Here is a 14,089-nt window from a genome sequence, read left to right on the forward strand (position 1 = left end):
TATCCAGTCTACCATTGATGGGCATTTGGGTTGGTTCCAAGTCTTTGCTATTGTGAACAGTGCTGCAATAAACATACGTGTGCATAGTAGAATGATTTATAATCCTTTGGGTATATACCCAGTAATGGGATTGCTGGGTCAAATGGTATTTCTGGTTCTAGATCCTTGAGGAATTGCCGCACTGTCTCCCAAAATGGTTGAACTAATTTACACACTCTCTAACAGTGTAAAAGCGTTCCTATTTCTCCACATCCTCTCCAGCATCTGTTGTTTCCTGACTTTTTAATGATTGCCATTCTAACTGGCGAGAGATGGTATCTCATTATGGTTTTGATTTGCATTTCTCTAATGACCAGTGATGATGAACTTTTTTTCATATGTTTGTTGGCCTCATAAATGTCTTCTTTTGAGAAGTGTCTGTTCATATCCTTCACCCACTTTTTCATGGGGTTGTTTGTTTTTTTTCTTGTAAATTTGTTTAAGTTCTTTGTAGATTATGGATATTAGCCCTTTGTCAAATGGATAGATTGCAAAAATTTTCTCCCATTCTTAGGTTTCCTGTTCATGCTGATGATAGTTTCTTTCACTGTGCAGAAGCTCTTTAGTTTAATTAGATCTCATTTATCAATATTGGCTTTTGTTGCCATTGCTTTTGGTGTTTTAGTCATGAAGTATTGTCTAGGTTTTCTTCTAGGGTTTTTATGGTTTTAGGTCTTATGTTTAAGTCTTTAATCCATCTTGAGTTAATTTTTGTGTAAGGTGTAAGGAAGGGGTCCAGTTTTAGTTTTCTGCATATGGCTAGCCAGTTTTCCCAACACCATTTATTAAATAGGAAATTCTTTCCCCATTGCTTGTTTTTGTCAGGTTTGTCAAAGATCAGTTGGTTGTAGATGTGTGGTGTTATTTCTGAGGCCTCTGTTCTGTTCCTTTGGTCTATATATCTGTTTTGGTACAAGTATCATTCCGTTTTGGTTACTGTAGCCTGATGGTATAGTTTGAAGTCAGGTAGCGTGATGCCTCCAGCTTTGTTCTTTTTGCTTAGGATTGTCTTGTGTATACGGGCTCTTTTTTGGTTCCATGTGAAATTTAAAGTAGTTTTTTCTAATTCTGTGAAGAAAGTCAATGGTAGCTTGAAGAGGATAAGAGAGGACACAAAAAAATGGAGAAACATTCCATGTTCATGGACAGGAAGAATCAATATCATGAAAATGGCCATACTGATCATCACTTGTTAACCTAACAGTAAGACAGAAAATAAAAAATGAGTGTATTCACTCATATGTCTCACACACTGATGGTCAATGATAAACAGATGTATTTGAGGAAGAAGCAATGAAGGATCCTGGAGACTAGTGGAGGGGCTATTTCTGGCTGTTTTTAAGTTTCTCAATTTTTTTTTCTAAAATTAAGTGCATATATGTAGGTGCGTGCTGCAACAACCCAAAATTAAACGAAAGAGAGCAAGGATTAGGATAGGAAGGGAAAAGCGATAGATCTGAAATATATTTTGAGTGTTATTTCCTTTATGGTAATGCTCAAAATGTTTCATCTACCATAACTAGCAGTTTCTTGGATGGTGCATATAATGTTTTAAACTTTTACCTTACATTCTATTTGAAACTCTTACGTGATTTTAACCTTGGGCTTGGAACTTTTCTTGTGTTCTCCCTACATCTTTTAGATTAGCAGAACATTGTGACAGAATCTTAAAAATATAATAAAACTTTAATCCTTTCCTGATTCAACAACACCCACTTTCAGTTTTATAATTTTATTCAATCTCCTGTCTTCCACTTTGTAGATTGGTTCTTTAAAAAATTATTTTCCCAATTGGTCATAGATATAGTAAGAATATTGTAAATTCAAATGCCCCAGTCAAAAGAGGCAAATATGTAGGTTAGGATTTTATTTACAAAATAGGTATTCCCTGAAAATATTCTTGTGTTAAGTTACAGCTATCTTTAGTTTTCTCACTTCCATTTTGGCATGGAAGGGGTTAAACTACATATTATGGCTTGTTATGGTCTGTTGTGGCCATGAAATCACTCAATTTGGCTACTCCTTTCTGCCTCTTTAGATACTGGAATTGTAAGTAGAAGAAATAGTTAAATTATAAATATTTAATGTATTTGTGTTTTAATAATAATTTTGTTTATCAAACCTATTACACAATAATATAAAGAACCACATAACACCAACCCATGTTTGTAGTAAAAATAAAATTTAAAAATCTAGTTGTAGGTGTATTTTAAAGCAAATAGAATGTCCAATGACGCTTACTTTTTAGTAAACAGTAGCAATTGGTCATGAATTTGATGTATGAACTCTTCCTGGAGAGGAGACTGGGATTATGATTCTAAGCTAAAAGTACATTCACCTTCAAATTTGGGAAGTCCATTTCCTTTTCATAAATTAGTTTATATCAACTAAAAATTGATCTCAGGGGGATCCAAAGACAGGTTTCTCTTGTTTTTTAGCACCTTAACTGGAGAAAAGTTTGTAACATTGAAGTAAAACAAATTAAGTGCAACCAGAATCTTCAGAAACCATTTGGGAGCCAAAGAACATCTGACTTATGTCATTAAGAGAAGGAGCAATAGTACCTTGTGGACTTCTTGATATTCAGTCTTGATCTCTGACTTAAATATTTACCTGTAAATCTTTGTTTTGATTATTTTTTATGACTATGTTATAAAGACCTTTCCTAAAGAATTGCTCATGTAAGTGTGTGTGTGCATGCATGTACGTGTATTGCCAAAATGAGCATTTTTCTTCCTACTGCCTGAGAAGATCATACTCAATCATTAGTATTTACATAGCACTTGTTTCCATCTAATTCTAAGAGCAGAGGGATTCTGTTTTAAAGTCATCGGTAAGACAGTTTGTTTTTCTATGAACATACTGAAATTATGCACTGGGCAAATTAGTGAATTTTACCAAATATGTCTCAAGGATAAATATAGTAATTTTCACAGTGAATGTTTTCCATCTCTCAGGAAATCTATGTTTGTCATGAAATGACAAGATTTTTTTGAGGGTTGGGGGAATGGGTTGGTTGTCTTTGAAAGCTGATTTTAAATTTCATTAAATAACAAGGCAAACCTGAAAAATATTTTACATTTAATGGAAGAATTTAAGCATGATCTTTTGGTGGAATGCAAGTGGCAAAAAAATTTAACACATCTCCTGAAGAAACAGATTTTCCTTTTCCTGGGTGATCATTATAAACCATAACTTTAAAATTTTAAATTATGAAAAATATCTTATCTTGGGAATGAGAATTTATACCAATAAACTATTCTTGTAACGTTGTAACTGAGAATTAATGTGCTTTTATAAGATGATAACTTTACTATTTTTCTGTGCAGTAATGCCAAAAAATAATCAGGCTTAAAATATGACTTGACTTGTAGTGTAAATTGGCATAAAAGATTTCATGTTTGTGTCTTTACTGCTATATATTTTCTTAAGAATGAAATGAATAAAATACCGGCTGGAGAAGTACCTAAGATTTTACACCTACTAAAAGCATATAAATAATATAAAATCCAATGTGTACAGATGACCTAAATTCTTCCTATATCTTACCAGTAGCTCTCTGTATAGACCCAGATCTTCAAACCAGTTATTAAAATTATAGTGAGAGTTAACTTTGAGAATGCTCATGTGCAAATTATCTGATAATATTACAGGGATGTGAGCTGAGAAATACTTGAAAAGTATAGCTATAATAGAGTTCTCCAAATTATTTCTCTAAGAAGTATTCTTTCTGGTGGAAATTAAAAAAACAAAACAGAACAACTGCAATAATAAAGCAGCAACAAAGCAATGGTGAAATGTTTTGTAACTAGTTTCCCCAAATCAAATTAAAGTGGCAAAGCTTTCATTTTATGTCTATCTCTCTGCTCTCTATGGATTTTTTTTCTGTTTGGTTTGAATGATCTATATAAGGAGGTTTTAACAATTAAATGCTGTTGAAGTGACCTGTTCGTTTTTCTTTTTTTGTCTTTCTCCTGTTTATGTGACACGTCATTTAGGGAGAGCTTACCTTACGGCCCGGTTTTTCTTTATGCCAAAGCTATGTGGATTTTAGTGGTTAGTTGTTTAATATTTGACGTCATAGTGTAGTCACTTTATGTCTTAAGCCAATTTCAGTTTAGAAAGTCTAATTAAGACAATCCTTAATGTAGAAAGTAAAGGGCAAAAAAAGCCAAGCGTTTTTTTTTTCTCATAAAATTGCAATGTTGTCAATCAGAAATCATGTTGTAAGTGGCTGTCCTATCATATCCATGTGTAACAGAGCACTGATTGACAAGAAAGATTTTATAAATTGATATGATTCATCATTAGCGTTTAACTAGTTTTCTGACTGACAGTTTAACAAAAGAAAAATGACACCACCTAGGGTTAAGAGTAGTCATAATAATAACTTTTTTTCTAGAGGATATTAGGACAACTGACCACACATACGTTAAGTTACATATTGTCTCTCACTAATCTACTACTAATGTTTAACTATCTCCTATAAAACTGATGCTACCAATATAAAGTAACTTATCATGATTGACAAAAATTCCACAATGATTGTTTCAATAATTTATAAGCTAATTCATTATTATTTTCCTACCAATTGGCAGGATTTTGTGTTTGCACCTGGAAGACGTTTGAGATTCTGCATAACCCAGGTTTATTTTCTGTGTTTGCAAAATGCAGGATGTTCCCTTTAATAACCTGAAATTTTAATAAGGGCCTAAGAAATAGTTGAAAAAGTGAGTGAACTTGTATTTAAATTAGGTCTTTGAGAGCTTGGAGATTCTAAGTTGGTGAACTCTAATTAAATCCCTTAAGGCCACTGGGTCTGCCTCCCTAGTTCTTGATGGTGAAAATAAGGTCTTCAAAAAGAGTCCCTTGGCAGTATACAAGTGGAGGGGAAAAACTCCTGCAACCCTTCACTATAGCATTTTATAAAGCTAGAATTCCAGAAGGAGTTCCAGACAAGGAAAACAATAGAGACTGAAACCCGAGAACTAGTAAAGCAAGGAAAGTAAGGGAAAAAGAATTTGGACAGAGTGGTTATTCAAGAAGAACATCACTCATTCAGATCAGAGCATGAATGTAGAGCAAGACAAAGGGGCAAATAAGATATACTAGAGCTGGTAACGACATAGCAAATCTTAGTTGGCACATTTTGCAATTAACATTTTCAGTAAGAAATGCTCAAATACAAAACTGCCATTTTTTAGTTCTGACATTATAGTGGCTTTTTCTTCAGGGCACATTTTCCATATAAATATCTAAGCATTTTTTTTCTTTCCAACTAGATTTCTGTCCTCATTTGTGTGGGTGAATTTAACTGTGACAGTAGGAGCAAAACAGGTATTGAATCTACTTGGAGCCAAGAGGAGATAAATAAGAGGTAATCAAAATGTGGACATTGAACTTGAGTGTATTTTCAGCATCTTTGCCTATGCAACAATACAGATACATGAATTGAGTGGGTGCTTCTTTATTTCTGTCAGTATGCTCGGGGGTGAAGGTAGAGGGAGATTTTGTACTTTCTCCTTAACATTTAAAATATTCTAAATAGTGTTTCTTGGTATCATAAAATTCACAGTTGATCCTCCTCATGCAATTATGAACCAAATAATCTAAATCACCTCCTAAAAAAAAGAAAGAAATATCAACTTTGCAGATAGTTTCCCCTGACTCTCAGATATTCAGTTAATACCAAAATATCCAGTTTGGCTGCCAATATGTGCATCATTTCCCCCATATACCTCAGTCTCATTTCTTTTCACCTTTTGGCATTTGCACTCTGTTTCTGAGTCTTTATTTCAATAGATTAAAAGAAGATAAAGATCTGCCAGTGGTGGCAAAATACCCACAGAGGTTCCTCATCCAGTGGACTCCTGTGAAAATCGACAGAAAGCTAATTGAAGAGGAAAGGCACGCTGCTTGGCTCTCATTAGTCTATTCCTGTGCCATGCCCACGTGGACCAGTGCATTCTTTCATAGATGATTGATATGTGATGCCCTCACACCCCCCATCCTGACCAAATGTTCTACAAAGTAAGAGCGATGTAGGAAAACTTGGAATTTATACTTTTGTAGTTTGCTCTACTTTTTATTTCAAAAGGCTTTTAAAGTTCTATGAACACTATTTAGATCACTTGTATGTCTAAATGGAAATACTGATTCTTGATGCTCTGAATAAACCCCTAACCCCAAAGGGATATTGAACTACTGGGTGCTAGCTTTGTTCTTAAGTATAAGTTCCAAAAAGTTTTATTTACTTTTTGAACTCTTTACTGGGATGAAAGTATCACAGTGCTGTTTTGGTCTGCCACTTAAGTGGCTTCATCTTTTCTTGGGGGAAAAAAATGAAAGTAACAAGCAAAATATAGAGGAGATTTTAGTTTGTTCTTTGATCAAAGGGTCATTTATTGATCTGGGGCTTAAAAGGAAAAGATCTGTTTTGGGGAAAGTCATTGTACTACCCACAGTTTGAACTCTTCTTTTTTACTATCTATTAGAGTATGATAAGTCTACATTTTTTTTTTTGTAGAAGCAAAACTCACAAATTAAAATAAGAACTCCATTATCACTATGATCATATGACTGTTGTAGTAAACTTGCAAAACTAAAAGCAGTCAATATCTACATTAACTGAAATGCTGGTAATTTATAGTCTTAAATAGAGATAATTTCTTTTAAATTGTAGCTTTACATAATGATTTGTTTGGTTTCTTCTTTTACTTCAAATAGAAAAGGAAAATGAGTTGTACTTTAAAATTAAATATCATCTACTTTCTTTTCTACCCCTTCACTTTCCAGACTCCAGAAATCAGCTTGAATATTCTACAGAGGATGGTCCAGTGACTATAAAATAAACTGGAAGCAGAAATTTCTGTAATTAGTTCAACTATAGAGTCATTAAGTGAACTAGAACAAGTTAGTAAGTCCTTCCTATATTTGCTTAATTCTTGGAATCTTCTAATAAGGGAAATAAAAAAAAATCAGTGTTTTGAATTAGAATTATTTCCCTTCTAATAAGGGAAATAAAAAAATCAGTGCATTGATAAAGTGAGGTACATAGGATATTTTATAGAAAAGACATTTGACTTAGTAGCATCATATCTAAATATTTTTGGATGGGTGTATAATATATCTATACAAAGAGATAGATACATATCTATGTATGTGTGTGTGCATATGAATTATTGTCATAAATTATGTACTCCAGTATGTTACACAAATACTGAGTAAATACATGGAAATTTGCTGATACAGCTTTCCCAAACTGTTCTTTGGACTACTAGTGTTTCATAAGATATTGATATGTATACTTTGGGGAAAAATTATACCTGTTGAAATAAGAGGGAAATTATTTTTTATAGACATTCACACTATAAATTGGAATACTAATGACTCTGAGAAGGAATTTAGAAAGAAAGTCTTTGCTTCTAACACTTACTTGATCTCATTATAGCATTTAAGGTAAAACCTTTCTTAAAAATTCAATCATTGTTCCAAATATACATTCCAGAAAAAAACTTTATATGGGCAAAAATACACATTTTAAAATATCACAACACTTCTGTTTAAATGCTGTCCCAATTATTTATTAACTGTAATACCAACGGAAAATATTTAGCCCTTTCTTATATGTCAATCCTTATTTGCAAAATGAAGATAATATTTATGCTGTGCTTGTTGTAAGTGTTTACAATATATGGGCTGTGTGATATATCAACTTACTGTGCATTCCACTTCTGCTCTGCTATTTTAGTTGAATTTTCTTTTTAGTTCCTCTATTTTGATATAATTGGATTCAATGTCATCGTTAAGTGAGTTCCACATGGGAAATCGTGGGTTTCAAGAGGTTGTCAAAGCAATACACAAAACTAAGCATCTATGTCAGCTAATAATGTATTTGGCTACAAATGACAGGAAATCTAACTACAATGACTTGAACAGTTTTTGTTTGTTTTTCCATATGTGGGAAGTCCAGAAAAAACACTCTTGGGATATTATATGTAGCAACAATAGCATTAGGGACCAACACTTTTATCTTTCTGCTCTTTCATCCTGGGCATATTGACTTTCCTCTCCTTACTTGTCACTTTATGGTGACTAGATGGTGAAGTTGCTGAAGCTGGTGAGTAAGTGGTGACTGCACCTTTAGGCATCATGTCTGCATTCTGGAGAGAAGAGTTCGGGAAGAGTCAGATACTAAGCCAGCCCTACCTATCATGTAAAACAAAGCTTTTCCAGAACCATCCAAGCCAGAACTGGTGCAGGTGGCATCCCTTGCTTCAGGGGAGGCTGGGAAATTTGACAAGAGTGTTGTAGTTGAGACAGACCAATCATCATTCATTGCCCAGCTCTAAGCTTATCACTGACTCTAACACAATTGTAGTTTTCTTAGCAAGAAAGACAAAAGCAAAATGATATTATTTGCACAAATTGACATGTCATAGATTCCCTTTTAAATGCATAGATTAATATGACTCAAGGATAGCATCCGGAATTAAATAATGACCCAGAAAAGTTTTCATGTTTAAGGTGGAGGAAGTCAACATTAGGGAATTTGCATTTTTAACAATCCCACGTGGTAATTCTCACCAAATGGCTTTGCTTGCCAAGCTCTCTAGAACATGGAGCCAATGCACCTAATTTCAGTGTGCAGGGAGAGTGAGGAATAAGGGCAAGCAGGCAAGGAACAGATGTGGAAAATAAATGGAATGCTGTCTTTATATGTCTGGCTACTGCTTCCCATTAGGCCATGATGTTACTAGGCAGGTGTAACAGCTCAGCACACAGTATATTCCTGGGCATGCTGTATGAAATTATTAAGTTGGAGGGTGAGGAAAAAAGAAGACCTTTATCTTCCTGGGTTCCCTTTTCCTCTCTTTCCCGCTGGTCAAAGCTTTCCCCACAGGGAATTAGCGCTCCATCAATTCCAAGTTACATCATTCTATCCCTTTGCACGCCAACCTCTTTGATGCAAAAGACGGTGTGTCAGATCTCATGTCCTGCAATGAGACATTCCATTAAAATCCAGAAGCAGAGGGAAAGGATGAAAACTCCAGGAATGCAGCTCATCTGCCTAGCTGTGTGGCAACTGCCAAGGGAGAGAGGTGATGCTTACAGAGGGAATGTTTGTTGGGCCCCAGTAGCAGCAGCGCTGTCCAGAAGGGGAGAACCACAGAAGTCTGCAAATAATAATAACTTTTTTTTTTGTACGATACACTACGTTTGAGAATTGGTGCTTTAGAGTTTAATTTATCCTGGAGTCTGGACTAACTTCGAAATCAAAAGATCCTCGTGCCAAATAGCATTGCCCCGTATAACTTCTACAAAAGTCTTAAGGCATAACAGGTTTCCTAAACCTTCATTATAGGCTGTATTGCCGGTAGACAGTGGATCACACTGGTTTAGTACAGGACTTTGGTTTCACACACAATGAGACTTGAATCTGGGCTGTGCTGTTGTTTATCTTTGTCACTCTGGGCAAGCCATTTTTTAACCCAGCCTCAATTACATATGTATATATATATTTTTTCACTAAAAATGTGAAAGTATTAACAACGTTTTTCTTTAAGGCTTGGGGAGGATGGTATCTGACAGTCTGTTTAATGAATTTGGTATACAACTTTTTGTCAGATATAACTATGCCATTCACTTTCTCCTTCTTTCTTGAAGATAATTTCTAAAATTTCAATAGCTTTGCTTGTCAGGTGGATCATACTTCAACAGTCTGGAGGGCCACAGTGAGTTGGGAATTTCTGGGTTTTTTCTTGTTCTCTGGTCCAGGTAGGTCAGAAGAGACCACACAACTCCCAGACCAATTCCACTTTGAAAAATGCAAAGTACAGAACACATTTTGCTTTCCCTGGAGAAAAGTCTCAGGTAACATGTGAGAATGTTGAAATAACACCACACCCACCTCTTACCAGAGCAGCTAATTTAAAATCACTTGCAATCTGGGAGAATTTGTCTCAATATCTTCTTGTAAGAACCTACGGCTAACTGTTTGCTGAAAGGTTTCCTGAGAATAGGATCTTATCCAAGGCTTGTGACAGTGGTAACTTAGAATGAGGCTACAGAGATCTAATTAAAAAGGTGATTTCCTAACATATGGAGTGCCTATGTGAAATCAAGAGAGTTTTCTGTGCTGGGGGAGAGGCTGACCCTGTAAATTCTTATGACATTAGGCTTAAATCCTAGCTGCTAAACACCTTTCAAATATTTATCTCTTCCTAAGTAAATGTACTCCCTACAAAGCTCTATTTGTTGACTTTTATCCCAGTTGGATCGACTTTGGGGACTGTATCACTGAGACCTGTGCATTAAGTGGTACATATGTTGAATAAACAGCCAGACAGCTACCAACTGTCAAGTTGCTTTACTAGAGTAGAAAAAATAAGCACATATGCCATGTTGAAAAGCAAAAGAAAAACAAAAGTTTATAATAGAACTAGGAAATGGTTCAGGTAAAATGCAGTCACATGCTTAGGTGCATGATTATTCTCGAAAATACCTTTATAATTTTTTTGGAGGAGAAATGATAATCCAAGAATGATCTCAAATGTAGCATTAGCTGTGAAATCTCCCCTGGTGGCTCATAATTCATTAGTGAATTAATAAATGGAAAGGGACACAAGGTATGTTAATATAAGCCAAGGCTGGAATGTGTGCTCAGTGAGGAAATGCAGGTTTGATTTTTTTACAAGCAGCAGATGGAAATAAGGGGACAGGTTGTTCTTTACAGGTATGGATGAAACAACAGAACACACCAGCTTTTCTGGCAAGGGGACTGGAAGTATTTATAGTTAGTTTTCCATCTTGTTGTCACCAGCATTGCTCTCCTATAATACTATAATGGAACAACATTGACTATGCATCCCAGGTGGCCACCTGCGGAGCAGAAAGGATCCTGGTCACCAGCAATTGATTTGTGCAGGAGACATAGTAGCCCTGTTATTTTAAAGGTTGTGTTAGCTTATTTTGGTAAGGAAATAAACCGAAGTTATAATCATGAGTGTCAGTTCAGGTGCTCTGGAAGCAGGTAGCAAGCAGGTTACAAGTGTAAAAAATGTATTGGAAGTAATACACATTTGAGATAAAGAGGAGAGGGGAAAGTTGATGAAAAGGCATCAAATGATGATGCAGGTTTAACACTTACAAAAGGAGCAGGGAAAGGAAGGAGAATTGGATAGAAGGGGCCTCAGAGCACGGTGTTGCCCCGACAAAATTTCAGCCAACTCAGTGATTGCCCTAGAGGATTCCATGATAGACAAAAATGGCCAGGCCCTAGAAGAGTACTCTGCCATCACTGGTGAGAGCAGCCCATGGAAAATATGTGTTCTTAAATTAAATACCAGGGCAGATTCCAAAGGTGGTACAACCAAAGGTTGTTGGCTGATTGCTCTTCTGTGGCAAGTCGTCTCTTGATAGGAGAACTGAGTGGAACAGCTCTGTGGCTGAGACAGTAGACTTTCCAAAGATGACGTTGGAGTAGACTTCTAAGAAGGAGTGACTTTCACACATTCATTTATAATAAAAGGCAAATATGACTTGGTCAATGTGGATTCTTTTATGAATTTATAAAAAAGCCTCGAGGTAGTAAAACACTCTGTGTCAGCCTCCACTCATTTTCCCATCCATTCTTTTTTGCATGGTTTGGAAGCAAAATATACTAGACAGTCAGGTAGAAATTTTCCTAGGGTGGAAGAACACTATCAAATTATTATTTTTTAAATTTTACTTTAAGTTCTGGGATGCATGTGCAGAATGTGCAGGTTTGTTACATAGGTATACATGTGCCATGGTGGTTTGCTGCACCCACCAACCCGTCATCTAAGTTTTTAAGCCCTGCATGCATTAGGTATTTGTCCTAATGCTCTCCCTCCCCTTTCTCCCCACCCCCCGACAGGCCACAGTGTGTGATGCTCCCCTCCCTGTGTCCATGTATTCTCGTTGTTCAACTCCCACTTACGAGTGAGAACATGCAAACACTATCAAATTCTAAGAACACAAATGCACTTTGCTGGTTTAGTGATGAAGAGCCAGGAGAACCGAAGTTGAAATCCTGGTTTTGTCACTCCCTAACTTTAAGAGATTGAGTAACTTAACTTCTCTGTGTTTCATTTTCTACACAATAAAAAAAGCAACAAACAAACAAACAAGCCAGTATCAAACAGTGTTCATTTGATGAGTGATTTTTTGAAAGATTTCCTCATTCTAGAAACTTTTATTTTTATAAGATGTTTGCTGTACTTTGTGTTAATCTTAAACACTGAGGAAGCCCATCTGGCTAATTCAGGGTAACCTCCCAGTTTCAAGATCCTTAATTTAATCTCATCAGCAAAGTCCCCTTTGCCATGTAAGGTGACGGAATTCATATGTTCCAGGGATTAAGACATGACATCTTCAGAAGGCAAAGAATGTGGGCAGCCTGGAGAAGCTGGAAAAGGTAAGGAATAGCATTCTTCCCTAAAACCTCCAGAAATGTAAACAGGAATAGAAAACTAACATGCTACTCAAGCTACCTGAGTTTATTTCTCACTGCACTAAGTTTCACTCTCCTGACAGATACAGCTGTCCTTCCTCTTATCCCTAGGTCAGGTCTGCTGATCTGAGTGACTAGTAGATGTCATATTCAATTAGTCTCCAAAGTGTCTCTTGCACAGCAATTTTGTTGCCTATCTCCATGCCTTTGCTTGTGCTCTTTCCAGTTTTGGAAATAACTCAATCATTGGCTCTGCTTTTCAAATCTCGGGTATTACTTAAGGTTCTGATAATAACCTGTGTCCTTCCTGAAGACTTTTCTACCTACTCCAACTCACTCCAAATGCTTACAACTGAGAATTCCAATTATTTAGAATCAAAGACTGGCACTTTTGCTCAAAATGTTTCATATTAGAAATATCTCCTTCAATCCAAACAGTGTCAAACTCCTCAAGAGCAGGGACAATCTGTTATATATCTTTTGTGTCTCATTCAGCCTCAGCCAATGCTACACAGCCAATGCCAAATCAGTGGTAAATTAGTACTTTGTTTATTGAGAAATAGTTAACATTTAAAATATAAATACCTCTTGGAGTTGATTACATCCTTTTAGCTATCAACATTTCACTGTAATTTATGTAATAAATGGAAGTAAATTCTTTTGTATTAATTAAATTTTAGTTGACAAATAAAATCGTATTTGTTTATAATGGACAACATGATGTTATGAAATATGTATACACTGGGGAATGGCTAAATTGTATTAATTAACATATGCGTTACCTCACATGCTTATCATGTACATACATATCACTTAAAATCTACTCTCACCAATTTTAAAGAATACACTATATTGTTAACTACAGCCACCAAGTTGTACAATAGATCCAAAAGATCTTTTGAACTTTTTCCTCCCATCTAACTAAAAATTTGTATCATTTATCCAACATTTCTCCCCACCCTGGAGCTGTGGTCCTTGGTAACCACCATTCTATTCTCTGCTTCTAAGAGTTAAACATTTTTAGATTCCACATGAGTGAGATTATGCAGTATTTGTTCTTTGCCTGGCTTATTTCACTGAACACAATGTCCTCCAGGTTCAACCATGTTGTCTTTCCTTAATTTTTTTTAAGGCTGAATAGTACTCTATTGTTTATGCACATCATATTTTCTTCATTCATCCATCCAGTGATAGACCCTTAGATTGGTTCTGTATCTTGGCTTAGAAGGGGGACTAGTGGGCTTTCTAGGAAGCCATAAGAAGGCTTGGAAGCGCTGGTCATCAGGGGAGTAGGTGGAGGCACCAGTTGGGTGGATAAAGATAGGGAGAGGAAAAGTAGAAAGGCCAGTTTTGTCGATTTCACATTTTACCTTGACTGTCCATGTGTTTAATATATCCTTGCATTCACAGAGTCTATGTTCTGAGAAATGAGGTGGTTGATATGATCGAAACTGGAATAAAATGTATATTTCATCAAGAAACAGATGGATCTTAAGAATCTGGTAAAAAAAAAGTAGAATTTGGCATAGTTTGAATGTTTGCACGTAGAAAGAGAATATTACATTGTGGCATTTC

The 14,089-nt window shown here is 35.7% G+C and overlaps 1 long non-coding RNA gene across 1 annotated transcript in view; it reads left to right on the forward strand.

Moving 5' to 3' along the window:
- LOC129493431 (uncharacterized) overlaps positions 1-12,517 on the forward strand; it is a 36,304-nt gene extending 23,787 nt beyond the window's left edge. The window contains exons 3-5 of the long non-coding RNA XR_008661130.2: positions 5,322-5,416; positions 6,835-6,955; positions 12,417-12,517. This is a non-coding gene — a long non-coding RNA (uncharacterized lncRNA). The remainder of the gene's footprint in view (positions 1-5,321; positions 5,417-6,834; positions 6,956-12,416) is intronic.
- Positions 12,518-14,089: the final 1,572 nt, after the last annotated feature.

This window comes from Symphalangus syndactylus, chromosome 11 (genome assembly GCF_028878055.3).
Source record: "Symphalangus syndactylus isolate Jambi chromosome 11, NHGRI_mSymSyn1-v2.1_pri, whole genome shotgun sequence".
NCBI lineage: Eukaryota > Metazoa > Chordata > Mammalia > Primates > Hylobatidae > Symphalangus > Symphalangus syndactylus.